Here is a 21,217-nt window from a genome sequence, read left to right on the forward strand (position 1 = left end):
CCATTCTCATTCAATTTTGACTTTTTAATACTCCTGTATTAAATTCTGAGAAGCAAGGCATTAAGATTCCTTGTTGGATTAGAGATTCTAGTATTGGTTTTATTCCCTCAATTGCTTTTTTAGTCAAGGGATATTGAGGTACACAAAGAACTGGTCCTACCTCAGTCCTCACCCTAACTGGAGTAGCTGATTTCAATAAACCCACATCTATAGAAGCTTTTGACCAAAGATCCTTATGGATATTCTCAGGTATTGGATAAATTGAACCTAAGTCACCTTCTGTAATTACTGAATCTAAGAAAAGTAACAGAAAGGCTTTCAGAGAGTCTTCGTTTTCCATTGGACCATTTAAGAAATGTTTAAAATTGTCCAGTTGAAATTGAATGTCAGCTTGCATCTTGTGCATCATAATCTTTTGTGCCTTAACATTTAAGAATTGATAAAGAAAATTCCCTAACAAAATAAGGTGAAGGAGGCATTCTGAAAACTTAAAGGTTCCCAATTGAAGGAAAGCCAAAAAAGGTTTCTTGCAGAGTAGCATTCATTATTAGTAGTACAACAGAAAGACAAAACTGAGTGCTCAATACTAGACTCTAGTGGCAGGGGTGATGAGGTTTAAGTCAAGAATTATGGGCTGGTTTTAGGGGTGAGGACTCTGCTTAGCTGGAGTGGGAAGAGGTTTGTTTGTTTTGTTTTTTTTAGCTAAGAGGTAGTATAGGAAGCTGGGTGGGGAGTTTGGGGAAAGGACTTAGTTAGGAGAAAGGACTAGTATCCTCCTGAAAACGGAAAAGGAATCCCCCTCTGCTGGGCTGGGGTTTGGGGCAGGGAGTTTAAAGCTTGCCAGTAGCAGCAACAGCAAGCAGCAGTAACAGCAGGAGTTAGCAAGAAAAGCCTCTGTGAGGGAAAGACTTGGCTACCCAGCTCTCCTTGAGGACAGGTGTAGGCAATGAGCCTGAGAAAGGTTTAAAGTGTTTCCCAGAGGGAGAAGGAAGAGGGGAGAGGGAAAACCATGGCAGGAGAAGAAATCTGGTTCCTTTAGTTCTGAAGTCCCTTCGTGGTTTCCAAAAACTGTAGGAGTAAAAATGAATAGATACTCCTAGTATTTAAAACTATATAGGATTTTGATAATAAATCAAAAGAGAGGGAAAAGAAAAAGGATTCTTTTACTCAAGTGAGAAGAGCAAAGAACCAAAGACTCACACCTACAGCACTTTACCAAAAGCACAAGCTCTCAAAAAAGAGCCCTGCCTGGGTCTCAGCCAAATTTATCTCCCAAACATCCTTATGTAAAATAGGGAAGTAACTTAAAAGGATGCTGGGAATGTAGCTCAGGTGTGGCACAATTTTTCACTTGCACTATAGTTATGTTCATCAAGGCACAATCATTAATTTTTCCATTAATCATATTTTCTTTAAAACATTTCTCCATTAAATCTATTTGTAATTGAATCTTTATTTCATTTGCTTTAACTCTGAATCTCTAAGCATCCACTTAATAACAGCTTTGATCTTATACAGTCATTTTAATTATCCACTTACATTTATATACAATTGCCACACATATTACAGGAAAATATGAGCATACTCTACACATAGTCAAGTCTATAAAAGGCTTTAATACAGTCCACTCCAGTAACATATAACATATAACACCAATCCAGAATCATGTTGAAAATCAAATAAGGTATCCAAAAGAAACCATTATAAATTACTTCCATTATTCCTTGTATCATGTTGTTGACAAAACTTGGGAGATGGAAGTCTAGAAGATGAGGTCATATCCTGCCTCTGACCAGTACTAGCTCTTCTTGCCTCAGTTGCCTCATCTGTAAAATAGAAGAGGTGACAATAACAGCATCTACCTTCCGGGTCTGTTTTGAGGAGCATATGAGAAAATATACATAAAATACTTTGCAATTCTTCAAGAGCTAGTGAAATGCAAGCTGCTTAGATGAATGTGTTGACCTAGAATCAGGAGATCTTGGTTCATACACTGGTATTTCGCAGTAGGCAAAACTCAGTGTTCTCATCTGTCAGATGGAGCTCCTCTTCCTGGCACTATCATAACAGAGTTCGTGTGAGGAGAGGTCTTTGTCTAAGTTTCTTGTTCTAGAAGCTTCTAAAGCAAACCCAACCCCTTCTTCACACACTATCAGTGATGATTTAGTTATCAACAGTATAGAGAAGGAAGCTAAAGAGAGAAATCCTTAGTTCAAGTTCTGTCTCTGACAGATCCTGAGCATTGTGTGACCCAAGACAGGTACCTGAGGCAGTTCTCTGTGTCCAGGGTAGCTCAAGAAGACTGTAAATGACAGAGGCAGGCTTAATCTATACCCTGTCAGTCCTGTTTGACTCTTTGTGACAAACTCCATTTGGTATTTTCTTGGCAGAGATGTAGTTTGCCATTTCCTTCTCTAGCTCATTTGACAGATGAGGAAATTGAAGCCAGCAAGGTGAAGTGACTTGCCCAGGGTCACATAGCTAGTGAGTATCTAAGGCTGGATTTGAACTCAGGTCTTTCTTACACCAAGACTGGTATTCTATCCACTGCACCACCGGTTTGGGAAATTCTAAGCAAAATAGACAAGAGAGGACATTATCCTTAGAGCCAAAAAGTGCCTTTGACAGGCACTGGGTCAGAAAAGCACTTAGTACACAGGGCCAGACAGTTCAAGGAGGTGCTTCAATTCCTAGTGCCTCCTTGAACTGTCAGTTAAGCTATTGAGAGAGGTTGGAAGGAGTCTCCACACCAGGACCTCCCCATGCAAACACTTACTGGTTCACATGAGTTATGGTCTGGACTTGGGGAAGGAAGAATATGATGGGTGCCACTGACTGGGAATCCATCACTTAACTGCTGAGCTGGGCTCCAACATTCCACACATTATCCTTAGTTGTCCCTCTCCTAGGTTACTAATCCCTCCATCCCAGGTTTCCCAGAGTCAGTCCATGTAAAGGAGGGTACTTAAGTCCCCTTAGAGATAAAGCCTTCCCTGAGAGCCCTGCACCAGCACTGAGGCAAATGACCCTGAACTGAGAGTTGTCTCTCACTTGAACTCCCCCCAGGCTACACCCCTACCTGCTGGGAATTAGATCTCCTGGACCTCACAATGTCACCACTTAACACAAGGTTGGCCTTCAAATGAGAACCTTGACAGCCCCATCATCTGCCTCCCCTCTCTCCAGACACTGATATTCCACTTAGACTCACTCACTCTTTGATGATCTGCACTCAGACTCTTCTCCACCCTGTTGGTGCTCCCTTATTGCCATCTCCCTCCACCCCACCCACATCATCGTGTTTTACTCCAAAACTATCTGTCCTCTCTGGAATGCATGCTTCCATTTTGAACTTTCCCCCTTCTCATTCCTTCCAGCTTCTGCCTCTCACTGAGATCTGGCTCCCTCCTGATGCCCTGCCTCCTTGGCTCACTAAGGAGCAAGAACACTCCTTTCTTTCCATGGCCACTTTCACAGCCTCTCTCTCCCAAACACTCAGCAACCTCTTTGTTTCTCTAAGGTTCATTCAATCCAATTTTATCACCCAATTCTGATTCTCTCCTGGTTCTCTTTCTGTCCAGCTCTGATCCCACATTCTCAGTCTCCTTTGCCAGATATTTTGTTTAAAATCCTTACCTTCTTAGTATTAATTTTAAGACTGATGAGTAGCAAGGGCTAGGTAATTGGGTTTCAGCGACTTGACCAGGGTCACACAACTAGGAAGTACTGGAGGTCAAATTTGAACCTAGGTCCTCCCATCTCCAGGTCTGGCTCTCAATCCACTGAGCCATCTCGCCTGCTCAGCCATGGCTGCATCTTCATCCAGATCATGCCCACTCTCTGTGGGTTTTCTCCAAGACTCCATCCAGGGGATCCCCGCCGTCCTCAAGTCGTGTAGTCCTCTATGAGAAGCACTAATCGATAGCAGCAAACTTGAGCATCCCCCCAAAAACGGAGCAGCCCAGTCTCTACGCCTGCATAGGAGGGCAGCCAGGCCAGTTGAGAAAGGGAAGAAGCAGAGCCCGCCTCCCCCCACCCCCAGGCTGCCCTACCACCATCTAGGTCCCCACCACCGTCACCATCACCATCGGACATCTCGCCCAGGGAGCACGAAACCTGTGACTCTTCCTCGGGCACCCCCTGCCTGGCCCCCTCCTCAGTGTACCCCACACACCGTGCCCCGCTCCTCCCTCCTCAAATTTCCTCCCGCTACTCCGCAGGTACTCACCTGGCGCAGGTTGCGTTTCAGGTGTCCTGGCTCAGTGGCGCAGGCTGTTCCTAGGTCACGCCCACCCGCAGTTGGTAGGTCCGGATCATGGTCACCGCTGCAGCAGCAGCAGCAGCCACTGCAGTCACCCATAAGGCTCCGGACTGGCCGGCCGAGCCCCAGGGACACGCCGCCTCTCTAGGCCAGGCAGTTCATGCTGGTGGCTTATTTTCCTCTGCTGCCTCCACTCAGGCTCTCCCCAACGACTGGGGGCCACGAGCCGGGCCGTGACTTCTGCCCTCCCCCAACCCCCAAGCTGCTCCCCGCAGCATATAGCCCACAGCCAGTCCCAACTACAACTCTGGGGAATTATAGCAAGGGGGAGAGGCCCCGCCCCGGGATAACCACGCTCCTCTCCCCGCCCCGCCCGGACCCGGTCCGAAGCCTGAAATGCTGGTGGAGGTGGCGCCTCTAGATTACCCTCTCTCAGCGCTAGGGAGGCGGGGCAGAGAGGGCTCCCCAGCGGCCCCATGCTTAGGAGGCTACCCAGGGCTGGTGGCAGATGGCTCTCTGCAGCTGGCAGGGTTGGGTAAGAGCCACCTGGGGTCCACCTCACTCCCTGCTCTTCCTCCTCCTCCACCTGCCCAGTGACACTGCACCTTCTGCTGACAGCCGAGCTGCTGGAGCGAGGGACCCGGCTCTGAGTGGGAACTTCAGGCTCCGCCCCAGCCAAGAGCCTTTATCGATCTCTTCCCTCTACTGTGTCCGAGACTGGGAAAGTGGGGTGGGAGAGCACTATTAATCCCCATCCCCATCCAGTGCAAAGGTAGGGTGTCGGGGCACAGGGAGTCATGGTCACCGGTACATCCAGTTGTTGCCTCAAGCTCTTGAGTCTCACCCCAACCTCCAGTGTTCTCTTCCTTACTCCCCTCTGTGGGGGTTATCCTCAAAGGCCTCCCGCTGCTACGGAACAGAGGACATCTATCGTACTGGTCCAATCCTCCTCTCCCACTGCCCTGTCCCCTAACCCCATTGACCCCAACCCCAAACCCTGGGTCGTTCAAGTCCTTGGGCTCATCCTTCACGTCAATTCCAGGACTGAGATCTCTGCTTCTGGGGAAACAAGGGAATTAGCCCAATACGGCACTAACCGCCTTCTTGGTGAAGTATCCTGTTTCTACCCTTGGTCACCCTTATCTCCTCCAGAAAAGTCTTTCCTGCCCAGTACTCCTGACCCATTCCGTTATACACATCCCCATGTGATGGGAGGACCTGATATTCTCTGGTTGGGGAGGGGATACCCTTTTAAAGAACTACCAGGCTCCAAGAAAGCTTTAAAAATAGAGGAATTTACCGAGTGAATCGCCAGGAGGCAGGTACAGGTGAACACTGCCTTCCTTAGAGGAAGGGGTCCAGGATTTTTATACCTTAAAGGGCCAGAGACTATGTGATTGGGAAAGGAAGGTGGGGAGGGGGGCAAACAAGGAAGATTAGGTGACATTCCCTGAGGTGCCTTGGGTTCTGAGGTAGAAGCACAGATATACATTGTTTATGACATTCTAAGCCCTGATCATAAAGGAGGATGAGTTGCATGTCTCACAAAATCTAGTAATGTTTGATATGCAAATAGAAGATACAGATCTGTGCTAAAGCCTTCATCCTAGGGGAAATGCATCTAAAACAGAAGAAAATGTATTGCTCAGAGAATCCTTTATTTAAACAGTTGTCACTTTAGTTGCACCAGGTCTGGCTTTCTTTACCACCAGCACTCCTGGGGTCCAGGATGGAGGCATTCCTCACATACTCTTTTGACATGGGATTCCTCTAGAGGCTAGGGGTGTCCAGGGGATCCTGTACCCTCAAACCACCCACACAATCTACCTACCATCTGCTGGGACTAAAGAGGCTCTTTCCATGCCTCTCTCCCCCTTCCCACTAGGATTCTTCCCTAGGGTGGAGACAATGGGTCCCCATGTCTCCATGGCATGTGAGCTGGCTACAGCCTGACTCTTCTTTTTTCTATATCTGATCTCTATACCCACAACTCACAGACACGCACAAACAAAAGTTGCTCAAAGTATTCTCCTGTGGCCTTGGGAGAACCACTTAACTTCTATAGGCCTCAGCTTCCTCACCTGTAAATGAAATGATTACCTTCAGGCTCCCTTCTAACTCAAAAGCTAAATCTTTGCTCTGATACCGTCTCCCTCCTTTGGCAGAAAGCAGGGATTTAGCTAAAACTAATTTGATTCATTCTGGATTGGTCCCTCTACTCCCATATCCCCTTAGCAAATGCCTGAAGGACTCCTTTGTGGAAGAGTCTAAGAAGGCAGGGAACATAACCCATTTCCCTCAGGTATAAATACTGCCCCTACAATTAAGTTTCCTAGGAAGGTTACTATTTTACCAAGTCCAGTGCTGCTGTCTGGGCTGGGCAGAAGCCACCCCATGTCTACCTCAATTCATGATTTGATTCCTATTTCTCCTCCTCCTCCTGCAGGTGACCTGCAAGGCATAGTGGTTATGTGGGCTATCAGGCATCCAGGCCAGGAACAAATATTCCTTAAATGCAGCCGACATGGCAGGAGAAGTTTAAGAATGCTAATGGCCCAGGGAGACCTTCAGAGCCCAGCCAAGCAGAATTCCAGGCCTGGTTCTACCTGTCCACAAGGAACAGAAAAACCATGATGGGGTAATTCCCTTGCCCAGTGGGGGAGAGAGGATCTGTGGAGCAGGAGCAGCTGGCAGATCCATGGAAGGACCCCACTTTGGTCCCTGGGGTGCAATAGGAAAGCAGGTGTCATGCTCAGTCAATCGTAAAGGGTTCTGCTTTGGAAGCCACCCACCATAGTGCTGAGAACTCAATTGCCAGCTACTAGATGTCTACTGTGTGCCAGGCACTCCACTAAGTGCTGAGAACTGTAAGAGAGCATTTACGAGAGGAGACAAGCATGCAAAACAAAGTGAAGGACCTCAGCTGTCAATCAAGAAAGAACATTCCAAATGGAATGTTCCCAGGAAAGACAGTTGGAGAGTCAAGCCAGGCTGACAGGGGAAGAAGCTCTGAATTGGACCCCTGTTAGCTTCTGTCCTACGCTGAAGGACCGGAGGGGGGGGGGTGCTTCTGGAGCTAGACTGAGAAGACATTAACTTTTGTTGGTGGCTTAGTGTGGTGAAAAAGATATTTGTGTCTCTGAGATTTGAGTTTGAAGAAGAAGAAAGAAGATTAAACAGTTATCCTCCCATCTCCTTGACAGACTTGTGTCACAGCTGTAACAGGACTGACACTTCCCAAAATCCTCCTAACCCTCCTTATAGATTAGGGATAACCCTACCCCTCTCACCTCAAAGTCCTGTTTTTCCCAATAAACCTCCTTACCTGAGAAAGAGGGAAAAAGTATCTTCTCTAAATCTCACAGTTCACCTTTTAGTTACATAGGAAGGTGGCTGACTAACAGGGGGTAGGGGAAGGGTGGCAGGAGGGTGTGGGTGGAAAACTAGGAGGTGAAGGGTGGAGGGTAGGAAATATCTTAATCTATTAGCCATCAGTAGTGATCAATAGGCAACCCCAGAATATCCCCTTTAGTAGTATCTCTCTATCTCTCAGAAGTATCTCTATCTCCATTATAACTAGACACCTTCAGGTTTCCCCTAGTATCTCTCTAGTCAAGCCAGAGTATCCCATTTATTGCTACCAGAAATATCTCCTAGATTATCTTTCTAATACAATTATTAGAACTCAATTGTCAGCTACTGGATGCCTACTGTGTGCCAAGCACTCCACTAAGTGCTGGGAACCCCAAATGAGACAAAATCTCTTCTCTTGAAGCTCACCAATGGCCAGGGCAGACAGTTCTGAACTAACAAGAGAAAGAGACAAGTTGTACACTAGGAGCTAAGATAGTGGAGTAAAGGGCACTGCTCCCCTAACTCCTCAATACACATACAAAAAGAAAATAAATCACCTCAAAACAAATATAATAGAAGGATCTGAGAGGGAAGGATTGAGAAGAGACAATTGAAAGGGGGAATGGAAGGAGAGAAGGAAATGGGGAGAGATGGAGAGAGAAGATTCTTCTTCCCCTCTCTTTTTCTGGGAGAGAAAATATATTCTGGGAGAGAAAATACATATTCCCTGACAGAGGGAATATATATATCTCCTCAAAGAATAGTTCTGGGAGATGGAAGTCACCTACTGTCATTTCCTTTCAGAAACCTGGGGTCACCCCACTGTCAAGGAGAGATGTTGTTCCTTGAGTTAGGCTGTTTGGATCCCTGGGATCCTGAGCTAACCTTCCCCTTTTGGGGAGAGATGTGATTCTCTCCAAATCTTCTGTCCCCTTTCCTAGCATCAAAAACTAACCAAACCCAATTCTAAAGTAGTAAACAATTTATTTGGGTTCACACAGGGAGTGAGAAGTAGGGGTGTCAGGCAAGGAAACTGGGGAGTAGGAAATCCTAATATTGGTCCCCTCTGGCAGACGGTCCCCCTCCAAGTTCTTGGGGTTCAAGCCTTGAACCCTCCTCCGGCCAGCTGCTGGTTGATCCTGATTCCTCAGCTAGCTTTTAATTCAGGAGTCTAGGAACAGGTCAGAGAGAGAGAGAGAAATCTCAGGGAAAGATCAGTATGGCTCTGGCCAGCGTGAGTCCAAATCCCAAACCCCCTTGAGAATTCCAGGAGCTGTTCTTGAAGAGTCTTAGTGGAGGTGTTTTTCAGTACCAGAAGGAATAACAGGTCCCAAATGAATGTACTCTTTCTCAGCTACCAGGAAAACATCCCTTCCTCCTCCACCTCCCAGGCTGGAAGACCATTGACAGTTGGAGCTTCTCTCTCTCTGCCCCTCCTCTGCTGCTCTTCAGCTGATCTCTCCTTCAGCTTGGCTTCTAATTGCAACCTACTGAGCTCTCTTCCTTCCTTCCTTCCTTCCTTCCTTCCTTCCTTCCTTCCTTCCTTCCTTCCTTCCTTCCTTCCTTCCTTCCTTCCTTCCTTCCTTCCTTCCTTCCTTCCTTCCTTCCTTCCTTCCTTCCTTCCTTCCTTCCTTCCTTCCTTCCTTCCTTCCTCTCTCTCTCTCTCTCTCTCTCTCTCTTTTTCTTTTTTTCTTTCTCTTATTTAAACCCTTACCTTCCATCTTGGAATCAATACTGTGTATTGGCTCCAAGGCAGAAGAGTGGTAAGGGCTAGGCAATGGGGGTCAAGTGACTTGCCCAGGGTCACACAACTAGGAAGTGTCTGAGGCCAGATTTGAACCTAGGACCTCCCATCTCTAGGCTTGGCTCTCACTCCACTGAGCTACCCAGTTGCCCCTGGATCTCTCTTTCTTACATTACACAAAGGATAGCTGAAGAAATATGCCTCACTGGGGTGAGAGGAGAGAGCAGCCCAGATAGCATCTATTAGAACTGGCAGAATCTGAAGAAGCCCAATAGATGGTGACACCATCAAAGTCAATGAAGCTGCAGAAAGGGACCAAGTCCAGCCTGAGCCACTCCAAACAGATATAGAAGGCAGAAAACCTACAAATTCTCATATGGCAGTGGATCCCTGAGGCCACAAGGGGGCAGAGTGCATGGAGGAGCCCAGAGTAGAAGACCTGCCCAGCCCCACTTAGGAGGAGGAAGCAGCAGAAAGGGGACCAGTCCAGCCCATAAAACAAGAGGGAAACAGCACAGGGCTGTGAATATAGCTGGGCAAAATATCTGCAAACCTCCCCAGAGCAAGCCAGCAGGGTCACCTCCTTGACAGTCACACGGTGAGGAACCAAGGCTTAGAGTAGGAGACAGTCTTCTCTAAGTTTACACAGCTGGTATATAGCAAAGACCTAAACCAAGTACCAGAGAAGCGCACTTAGCAAACCTGGAGCAGTGCACCCTCTACCCCAGGAAGAAAGAAGAGCCTAGCAGATAGATAAGGTAACAGGAAAAACAACAACAACAACAACAACTAGAAAAATGTGCCAACCCCCTCCCCCCAGCTGTGACATTATAAAGTTACTTTATTGACAGGGAAGACCAAAATATGAATTCAGAAAAGGACAACAATGCCAAAAAGGAAATAGTGAGGCCTCAAAGGAAAGGGTGAAAGGATGTCAGGTCTCAAAATGAAAGAAGTTTAAAAATAATAAAAGAATGGACAGAAAGGTAAACAGCTGGAGAGAAATTCACTGAAGAAATCAACTCCCTAAAACATAGGATTGGCCAAAAGGAAAGTGAGGCACAAAAATACCTTGAAAAAACAATTTCCTAAGGAATAGAATGGACCAATGTATTTCTAGGACTACAACCTAGAATTACACATCCAGAAAAACTGAGCATAATCTTCCAGAGGAAAAAAAATGATATTTAATGAAATCGAGGAATTTCAGACCTTGCTGGCCAAAAAACCAGAGGAAGGAAAGGAAAGGAAAAGAAAGGAAAGGAAAGGAAAGGAAAGGAAAGGAAAGGAAAGGAAAGGAAAGGAAAGGAAAGGAAAGGAAAGGAAAGGAAAGGAAAGGAAAGGAAAGGAAAGGAAAGGAAAGGAAAGGAAAGGAAAGGAAAGGAAAGGAAAGGAAAGGAAAGGAAAGGAAAGGAAAGGAAAGGAAAGGAAAGGAAAAGAAGGAAAGAGGAAAGGAAAGGAAAAGAAAGGAAAGGAAAATTTGCAAGGAAAATTTGATGATGAGCAGGTTCAATACTCAGGAGAAACATAAGTGAAAACTTAAGGGTTTTGATAAGGTTGAATTGTGTATATTAATACCTGAGAAGGTGATGACTGAAATAACTAAGATATCTATGATACTTGAAAAAGGTAAGGTATTTAAAATATGCAAAATACCTAAAATACTTAAGAACTTCATCACAATTAGAGCAATGAAAAGGAGTATACAAAGAAGGAAGGAAGGAAACTAAATTAGATGGACTGATATTAAAAAAAAGGTATGGGAAAGAACAACTTATAGACAGAAGAGATAAGGAAAGATAGAAGGGAATAAAGGACCTCTTATTAAAAGGCATGTAAGTGGCAAATACAATGAAGGAGAAAATGGAGGGGAGGTGCAATGATTGAACTTTACTCTCATTGAAACTACTTCAAAGTGGGAATAATACTCACATTCTTTAGAAACCTACCTTAACCTATAGGGAAATAGGAGGATAGGGAGAATAAGGGATGGGGGTATGGACAAAAGGAAGGTGAATTGGGTGGAGAGTTATCTGTGAAGATTAAATTAACTCTCCCCTGCACAATATTAGATTTAATACCACACTTACACTTGAATAGGGGAGGTCTGTGACCCACATGTGCAATAGTGGGTAATGAATCAGAATTACCTGGCTGTCCCCGGGCAGTCCTAAGCAAAGCTTTAGATATAATTGGTCCATGTAAAATGGAGGGAAGTCACAGGGAAGTGATGAAAAGGAATGATCTTTAAAAATGCCAAGAAATTCCCGTGAAGGTGTCTTTTGGAGGACTTGATTTTGGAAGAGCTCTGACTGAGGATCTTGAACTACTTCTGTTTTCCTTAAAACTACCATGTGGGGTGAATGAAATAGGCTGACTCCTTTCCTGGATTTTTTGAAGGGGCTATGCTCAGGAGAGACCTACCCTATTAAGAGAGGCTTCCTGCATCCCCAGGTCCTCTGCTCAAGGCTGAGGCTGCTCCAGCTAAGAGCTAATTAGCCCTGCCTGGGTTGAGCCAGGGGCCAGAGCAAAATACTTAGTGTGTAGACTAGATATCTTAACCTATTCTCTCTCTGATTTTCTTACTTTCACTCTTTCTATATTTTATAAATAAAATGTTAAAATAAATCTCTTTGGGATTTGACTAAATTCCTGGTGACCCTACTCCTAAATAATATAGTCCAACCTTTTATATTAACCCTTTACATTTCTACCCCTTACACATGAAAAACAAAACATCCATGAGGGAAAGGCTAAAAAAGAGAGAGAATAAACAGGGGAGAGATGAGGTGAAGAAAAGCACACAATTAATAATCATGACTGTGACTGTGAATGTGAATGGGATGAAATCACCCATAAAACAGAAAAGGAGAGCAGAATAGATTATAAAACAGAACCCCATGATATGTTGTCTACAAGAAACACATTTAAAGTAGGAAAATAGAGTAAAAGAGGCTGAAACAGAATCTAATATGCCTCAGCTAAAGTAGAAAAAAAAGCAGAGGTAACAATCATGATCTCAGACAAAGCAAAAGTAAAAACTGATCTAATCAAAAGACATAAGGAAGAAAATTACATTATAAAAAAAGGCACCATAGACAATTAAACAATATCAATATCAAACATATATGCACCAAATGGCATAGCATTCAGAATCCTAAAGGAAAAGTTATAGGAGTTATAGGAGAAAATAGATAGTAAAACATCACTAGTGAGGGACTGCAATCTTCCTCTCTCAGAAGTAGAGAAATCCAACCAAAAAATAAACAAGAAAGAAATTAAGGAAGTAAATAGAACTTTAGAAAAAATGGATATGTTAAAACTCTGGAGAATGAGAATAGAAAGCAATATACCTTTTTATCAGAGGTATATGGTATCTTCACAAAAACTGATCACATAATAGAGCACAAAAGCCTCACAACCAAATGTAGAAAAGCAGAAATATTAAATGCAGAAATAACTAATCATAACACAATCCAAATTACATTCAACAAAGGGCAGCAAAAAGAATAAAAATTAAATTGGAAATAAATAATCTTTTTTTTCTAATTCATTTTTAAAAATTTTATAGTATTTTATTTGGTCATTTCCATGCATTATTCATTAAAGACAAAGATCATTTTCTTTTCCTCCCCCCCACCCCCCATTGCCGATGCATGATTCCACTGGGTATCACATGTGTTCTTGATTCAAACCCATTGCCATGTTGTTAATATTTGCATTAGAGTGTTCGTTTAGAGTCTCTCCTCTGTCATGTCCCCTCAACCGCTGTAGTCAGGCAGTTGCTTTTCCTCGGTGTTTCTACTCCCACAGTTTGTCCTCTGCTTATGGATAGTGTTTTTCTCCTAGATCCTTGCAGATTTTTCAGGGACATTACACCGCCACTACTGGAGAAGTCCATTACATTCGATTATACCACAGTGTGTTTGTCTCTGTGTACAATGTTCTCCTCATGTGTGTTTCTTGGAGATAACATATGGTAGGGTTTTGGATTCTAATCCATTCTTCTATTCGTCTACGTTTTATGGGTGAGTACATCCCATTCACATTCAATGTTATGACTGTCACTTGTGGACTCCCTGGCATTTTGATATCCTTCCCTAATTCTAACCTTTCTTCTTCAGCTCTACCTTTTAGTCCAGTGATTTACTTTAAACCAGTCCCCCTTGTACTTCCCTTTCTACCCCCCTCCCTTCTTATTCCCTCCCTTATTTTCCCCTGTAGTCTTTTTAAAATTTCCCCCCACCCTCTCCCTCCCTTGTACTGCTTCCCTCCTCACCAGTCTGTTTTTTACCCTTCTACTCCCCTATGGGGCACAAATCTATTCTCTTCCCCAATGGATTGGATTGTTCTTCCCTCTTTGGGTCAGTTTCAAAGTACGTAAGAGTTGAGTATTTCCTATCTCCAACCTCTTTACCCTTCCAGTGTATCGATGTTCTCCCCCCTCCCGCCATGAGCTTCTTTGTGACATATAAATTTACTCCCATTTGTTTCTTTTCCCATTTCTTTTAGTCATAACCTCTTTTCTTTTTTAGCTTTAGTCATGTATATATATATATACATACATACACATGTAAATGTATTTATGCATGCATATATCTATATACCTATTTATGTCTTGTCCTTTCATCCTATACAGTTTGTCACTGTTCCCTCTGAGTGTAATTCTTCTAGCTGCTTAGGTGATAGCAACAGTTTTTAAGAGTTGCCAATGACCTCTTTTCTTATAGGGATACATATCATTTTAACTTATTGAGTCTCTTAAAATTTTTTTGTTGTTGTTTTTCCCTTCTCTTTTAATTACGTTTTGATGATTCTCTTGAGTTCTGTGGTTGGACTTCAAATTTTCTGTTCAGGTCTGGTCTTTTATTTATGAATGCTTGGAACTCTTCTGTTGTGTTAAATGACCATACTTTCCCCTGTAAGAATATAGTCACTTTTGATGGGTATTTTATTCTTAGCTGTAGGCCTAGTTCCCTTGCTTTCCAGAATATTGTATTCCATGCCTTTTGGTCCTTCAGTGTGGATGCAGACAGATCCTGTGTTATCCTCACCGTGTTTCCATGATATCTGACAGCTTGTAATACCTGTTCTTTCATCTGATTGTTTTTGGATTTGGCTATAACATTTCTTGGTGTTGTCAGTTGGGGATTAAATACAGGGGGTGATCTGTGGATTCTTTCAATCTCCACTTTCCCCTCTTGTTCTAGGATCTCGGGACAGTTTTCCTGGATAATTTCCTCTAGTATTATGTCCAGGCTTTTTCTTTTGTTGTGGTCTTCTGGTAGTCCAATTATTCTTTAAGTTGTCTCTTCTTGAACGATTTTCTAAATCGTCTGTTTTGTGAATGAGATGCTTCACATTTTCCTCAATTTTTTCATTCTTTTTGTTTTGTTTTATAGTGTCCTGCTGCCTTGTGAGGTCACTTGATTCTAGTTGTTTTACTCTGGTTCTTAAAGATTGGATTTCATCTCTGGCTTTTTGGTCGTCTTTTTCCTTCTGGTCTGATTTTCTTTGAAGATCGTCTTTCATCCTCTTTATCTTGTCTTTCATCTCCTTTGCCTCATCTTTCATCTCCTTTGCCTCATTTTCCAGCTGGATGATTTTGGCTTTCAGGACACTATTTTCTTGTTTTAGTTCAAGTGCCTCTGTTTCCAGATGACTTATCTTAATTTTTAAGTTCTTTTCCCAATTGTCTTCAGCCTCTCTTAGTTGTGTTTTGAGTTCTCCCACAGCCTGTATCCAATTCGCTGGGATTTCTGGTTTATCGTTTGCTGATCTCTCCCCCTCTGTTCCATTTGGTGAGTAGTAGCTGTCTATTGTAGTTTCTTTCTTCTGTTTCTGTTGTTTCTTCAAATTCACCCCTTCTTTACTCCCCGTATTTGCCTGTGCTCTTGTTCCTCTCATTTTTTTGTTTTTTGGGGACTTCTATCAGTCTCCCCTCTTAGAGCTTTAACAGAGGATCTCTTGGCGTAATCTCTGGGGGAGGGTTTTTGGGGGTTTGAGCTTTCCTGTCCTCTGGAGGCTTTTGATTGGCTTAAAGTCCAGCAGTCAATGAGGATGGGTGGGGAGCCTGGGCTTCCCTGTGTTCTGGAGACTTTTGATGGGATTGAGTTCAGCTTAGTTGGGCTGGGTTTACTCTGAGTTTTAAACTTCCTGGATGGCTGGAGCAGATATGGAGGATCTCCAAAGCTCTGGCCAGGCTGCCAGGTCTATGCTCCTTCTAGGCTGCCATCTTGACTTTGCCTCTAGGTTTCTGTTTTTTTAGAAGACCCTGCTCTCTAAGGGGGGAGGGGTTGTGGCTTGCCTAGGCTCTGAGGGCTCCTGATGGGATTAGGTTCACCTGGTTTGGGCTGAATGAGCCCTGATGCAAAAAGCCTCCTCCTCCACAATCTGTGTTGAATGCCTGGAGACTGACCTGGGTTTTTTCAAGGTAAGCCCTTCACTGGCCTTGAGGTTTTTGTTCTTTCAGAAGCTCTGAGGGCTCCTGATGGGATTAGGTTCAGGTGGTGTGGGCCGAATGATCCCCAAGCCAAAAAAAGGAAGAAAAAAAAAGCAGCAACCCCCTCTTCCACAGTCTGTGTTGAATGCCCGGAAATTGGCCCGGGTTACTTTCAAGGTAAGCTCTTCGGAGCAACCCCTTTGCCAGCCCTGATTTTTCTGTCGAAACTAAATAATCTTATCCCAAAGAATGAATGGATCAAAGAATAAATTATAGAAGCAATCAACAATTTCATTAAATAAAATGATAATGAGGAGACAACATATCAAAATTTATGGGATTCAGCCAAAGCAGTGCTTAGGGGGAAATTTACATCTCTAAATGCTTATTCCAATAAAATAAAGACTGGATCAATACAACTATTAAAAATCTAGAATAAGAACTAATTTTAAATCTCCAACCAAACAACAAAATAAGAAATCTGAAAATCAAGGGAGAGATTAATATAATTGAAGGTAAAAAACATTGAACTAATAAATAAGAAAGGAGTTGATTTTATGAAAAAATAAGTGAAATAAATTATTGGTTAACTTGATTTAAAAAAAGAAAAAAGAAAGCCAAATTAGCAGTATCAAAAATGAAAAAGGTAAGAAATTAAAGCAATTATTGGTAAATTTGCTCAACTAAATGCCAATAAATTTGACTTAGTGAAATAAATGAATAATTACAAAATATACACTACACAGATTAACAAAAGAGAAAATAGAATACTTGACATCATCATGAAAAAATAAATTGAACAAACCATCAGTGAACTTCCTAAGAAAAAGGTCTCAGAGCCAGAAGGATTCACAAGAGAATTCTACCGAATAGCCAAAGGACAACTAATTAAAATACAACATAAAATATTTAGAAAAACAGGGGGAAGTAACCCTTCCAAACTCTTCTTATGATATAAATTAGGAAGAACTAAAAAAGAGAAAGAAAACTATGAATCAATTTCCCTAATGAACATTGATGCAAAAATTCAAATAAAATACAGGCAAGGGAATTATGACATATCACAAAAAGCCACTTGCAAGAATCTTATTTTTCAGCACTGGAATATTTTTTCTTGTACCACCTCAGAATTTTCAGAAATCCCCACTGCCCCTGACCTGCTCATTACAGGTGACACAAATATGACACAAAGCAATCATATTTCATTAGTTGTCTCCACAAACCTGTAAAAATGAAGAAGAGAAAACCTCAAGCCTGAGAGGAAAAGAACAGAGGCTATCAATCAGACTCCTCCCCAAATCACCTCCTCTCTGTCTGGCTTTCTCCACTGAGCATTCAGTGCTTTCATTTTTTAGAGTAGGCATTCCATCAACTGCTGAATGTATGAATCAATGGATGGATTGCCCTCAGCTTTCAATATAGGAATCAGTACCCAAGCAATCAGTCTACAATTCAACAATGTGCCTACTTTGTGTAAGTCTCAGTCCTGTCACACCAAATGGAGTTAGTTGGGCCACTGGAGAAAGAGAGGCCAATGGAAAAGGCTAGAGGTTTTCCATGCCTCTTCCTTTCAACCTGGTCCACATGTTATACTGTCTTAGTTGTCCCTCTCCTAGGCTGCTAATCCCTTCTATCTCAGGCTTCCCAGAAGGCCCCAAGTCAGTCCATGTCAAAAGAGAGCACTTCTGTCCTCTTAGGGCTAAAACCTTCCCAGAGAATCCTGCATCAGCACTGAGGCAAACAACCAAGTAAGATTTTTTTAAAATCCTGAAAATCTCTTGGGACCTCTCCATCACCAAGCCTTTCCATCACCATGACCATTCCATCACCACGGCCATTCCCCTGCCTTCCTTCCTCTCGAAATAAAGTTTGTTCCCTCACCATGAAGATATCCTGAGTTGACAGTTCTTTGGACAAGACCCTAATTTCATCCCCCTCATTAAATGCACAAGAGGGATTGAATTTTTTGACTGGAAGTGAAACGAGCTCTGGCTTAATCAAGACAAAGGCCCTAATTTCACCAAGAGGACAATTTCCTGATGTCCTTAGGGAGAGACCTGCTGAAGAACCAACTTTTCCTGTGTGTCTCACTTCCAAAATCTTTTTTTTTTCAGTTTTTCCAGGTTTTTATCTGTTCCCTCATAGATACAACATTGACTTCTGTATCTCATATCATCAGTTATCCCACATTTCCCTTTTAGAAAGCCGTACCATATAATATTGTATTTTTAGAGAGAAAAAACATATCATCCCAACTGACAACACATTGAAAAAGTATGACATATGCAAACCTGTCTTTCCCCATGAGTCTGTAAGTCTTCCCCCCAAAAAATGTCTTGCATCCTCCCTAAGAAGGAATGTCTCTTCTCTCCTCCACAATTCATGGATCAACTCTTGGCTCTTATGAGTCCTTAAGATTAACTCAGGATTCATTCTTCCTGGCAGAGTTAGCATCAGCAGACAACATGCCCAGACACTTAGTACAGTGCCTGACAAATACCCGACTAATTGATTAATTGATGGCTACCTTTCAGTCTTTAAAACCAAGACTCTTGGAACAAATGCCTGAATCATCAAACATTGAGTGGGTGCTCTTACTAAGTGCTAAACCTCTGACCATATATCCATTATGTAGGAGAGCTGGCTTTCCATTCTATTCAACCAGTATCTATTCACAGCTTGCTTGCTCTCTTAAGGATTTAGCCTCCTAAATCCTTCTTGTCTTGCCTGTCTCCCTACCCCCACAATCTATCTGTTGCTGACCTCTGACCCCTGCCTGACCCCCTGCCTTGGCCTAGCTGAAGGAACAATATCCAACTTAATTGTCTAATCATGACTCTCTTCTGGTTATCTTTCTACCTCTCTAACCAAACAATAAATGTTAATTAATAATTTAAAAATATTAACATTAATTTTAAGACAGAAGAGCTGTAAAGGCTGGACAATTTTAAAGTTTAGTGATTTGTCCAGGGTCACATAGCTAGGAAGCGTCTGAAGCCAAATTTGAACCTAGGACCTCCTGTTTCTAGGCTTGGCTCTCTCTCTACTGAGCTACCCAGAAGCCTCCTGACTTGTAGGTCCCAGCTCAAATTCCACCTTTCCCCACCCCTCTTAGTCCTAGTATCTTACTTTCTCCCTAACTTCTCTATGGGTCTTGTTAGTTTGGAGCTGTCTGCCCTGGCCCTTGGTGAGCACTCTTTTCCTTTGGGGTTCCCAGCACTTCGTGGAGTGCCTGGCACATAGTAGGCATTTAACAGATGTGCCCTGACAAAATTGACTTCTCAGGTGCTTGTCTGTCCTGTAGGTGCAAAGCAGAACCCCACCATGAGTGACTGAGTGTGCTTCCTGCTTTCCTTCCATGGGTCTGCCAGTTATCCACTTTCCACAGGGAAGTACCCAATCATGGTTTTTCCCTTTGAAGGGAATCAGGCCTGGAACTCTGCTTGGCTGGGCTCTCTGATGGTTTCTGTATGCCATCAGAACTCTCAAACTTCTCCTGCCGTTTGGCAGACTGGGACTCTGCACATGGATTGTGGCCCATGTGATCACCATTCCCATCTGGGCAGGGGCACTTAGCTCATGTTTCCTTTGAACTGGGAGGGTAGCTCCAAAGCTCGGAGGTGAGAGACAAAGAGACTCCTGGAGTGGTGCTGCTGTTCCATGAACAGACCTGTTAACTGCAGGATCCATGGTGGCTGTTGTTCTGGGCCCACACTTCTGCATGGCCTATGCCCTGGAGCTTCTGCAAACCACATCTGGATGGAAATCTGCACTGCCTTCAAGACCTCAAAGCTGCTCCTTTCTGTATTTCACTGATGAGCTTGTGCAATGTCTCCAAATGCACTTCACCCCACCCCCACCCCTGCACATCTGCCTTGACTTTCTATTTCTATGGTTTCTTCCTCTCTCACTGTGCCTGTGCTCCCACCCCAAGCTCCTGTTTGCATCTTTCCCACTGCTCAGAGCTGAGGTTTCCCCAGCACTGTAGATCTATCACTGGTTCTATCCATCTACACACACTCTATATGTCTGCCTACAAGATATATTTATGCACCCATTCTATTTTTGGAGCCTTGCCACCTTGTGAGCTCAAGAACAGGGACATTACTGGTCCCCCTACTTTTGTAAAGATGACTTTAAGGTTATGACTTAAAATTTAGATTTAATTGGTCACCAAATAAAATACCCAAGTCAGTCTGGAAATGTATGGTAATTTAATTAATATAGAGGGAAGGAATTTAAGGAGAAGGCAGAAAGAGGATATAGGATTTCTCCTGCCAGGCCTATTCCAGGGAGAGTCTAAAATCCCCACCTCTAGGTCTCTGAAGAAGATTAAAGGCTTCTAAGAAGATAAAGTTGGAAAATAAAGGAGGAAAATTCATCCAAAAACTCACCACCGAAACAGAGAATAGCTCGTAGCCATGCTAAGATGCCAAAAGCTCAGCACGCTGCTCTCAGCTAACTCTCCACCGCCAATCAGGGAAAGAGTCCCAGAGAGACGAAAAAATCCCAAATATATAGACCTTTCACTTTTGTGTCTCCTCTAAATTTTCACATCTACCAATCACATCAAAGACTTTCTCCAGGACTGCCCATACTTTTAGTTCTCATCTTCTTTGATTAGATTATATCTTTTGAGTTACTTAACACTTCTTTGTTAAGTTCACCTTTTGTTAGTTACTTGGCCTTTTTGTGATTAATTTAACCTCTATAGTTACTTAACATCTTTTTGTATTAAGATACTTGACCTTTTTGTGATTAATTTAACCTTTATAGTTACTTTTTGTATTAAGATCTAAAAATAGACTTAGCTTAAAGTTTTAGCTTCACTATAAGGTGAGAACTAAGTACCTTCATTGCTCAATCAGGAGATTACAACTTTATCTTCCCCTAAAGTACAGTCTAAGTAGGGTGGAGTAATTTTAAAGTTCACACTTTACAGATGTGGAAATTGAGACTGGCAAACGATGCCCAGGGTCATGTAGATAGAATGTGCCTGGGATGGACTTTGAACCCAAGTCTTCCTGATTCCAGTCTGTGTATGCCTTCTTACTAAACTTACTAATATGGAGCCCTCTTGGACAAATCCACGGGGACTCCTCCCCTTAGGGGTCCCATCCCCTCCCTTTTCTGGCTAAGCATGAGCCCCCCCCCATCCCACCCAGCCATCCCTCTCTTCTTGAAGTCATACTTCCTCTTGAATCTCACTAAAGACAGTTAGCCCCTTTTCAGAGGTTTCCAAAAGCAACCCCACAGTACTGATTTCTGAGAATGCTTCCACCCCTTTACTTACTTTTCTTACTGCCCCTTTTCTCCTTTTTCTCTGCCAGGACTAGCTTTAGCCTCTTTCCAGAGGTCCCTAGTCCTGCCCCTTCCTCAAACCCAGGTCACTCAGGCTCAACTCTCCTTTCAGTTT

At 43.3% G+C, this 21,217-nt stretch overlaps 1 long non-coding RNA gene across 1 annotated transcript; it reads right to left on the bottom strand.

Moving 5' to 3' along the window:
- Positions 1-1,433: 1,433 nt before the first annotated feature.
- On the bottom strand, positions 1,434-4,659 carry LOC103104697 (uncharacterized). Its single transcript, XR_008913004.1, has 3 exons — positions 4,229-4,659; positions 3,637-3,974; positions 1,434-1,826 (listed from the first exon to the last, which is right to left on the bottom strand). It is a non-coding gene; the product is annotated as an uncharacterized LOC103104697 (long non-coding RNA).
- Between the last annotated feature and the right edge of the window lie 16,558 nt (positions 4,660-21,217).

The sequence above is a fragment of the Monodelphis domestica genome, chromosome 6, assembly GCF_027887165.1.
Source record: "Monodelphis domestica isolate mMonDom1 chromosome 6, mMonDom1.pri, whole genome shotgun sequence".
In the NCBI taxonomy this organism is placed as follows: Eukaryota; Metazoa; Chordata; class Mammalia; order Didelphimorphia; family Didelphidae; genus Monodelphis; species Monodelphis domestica.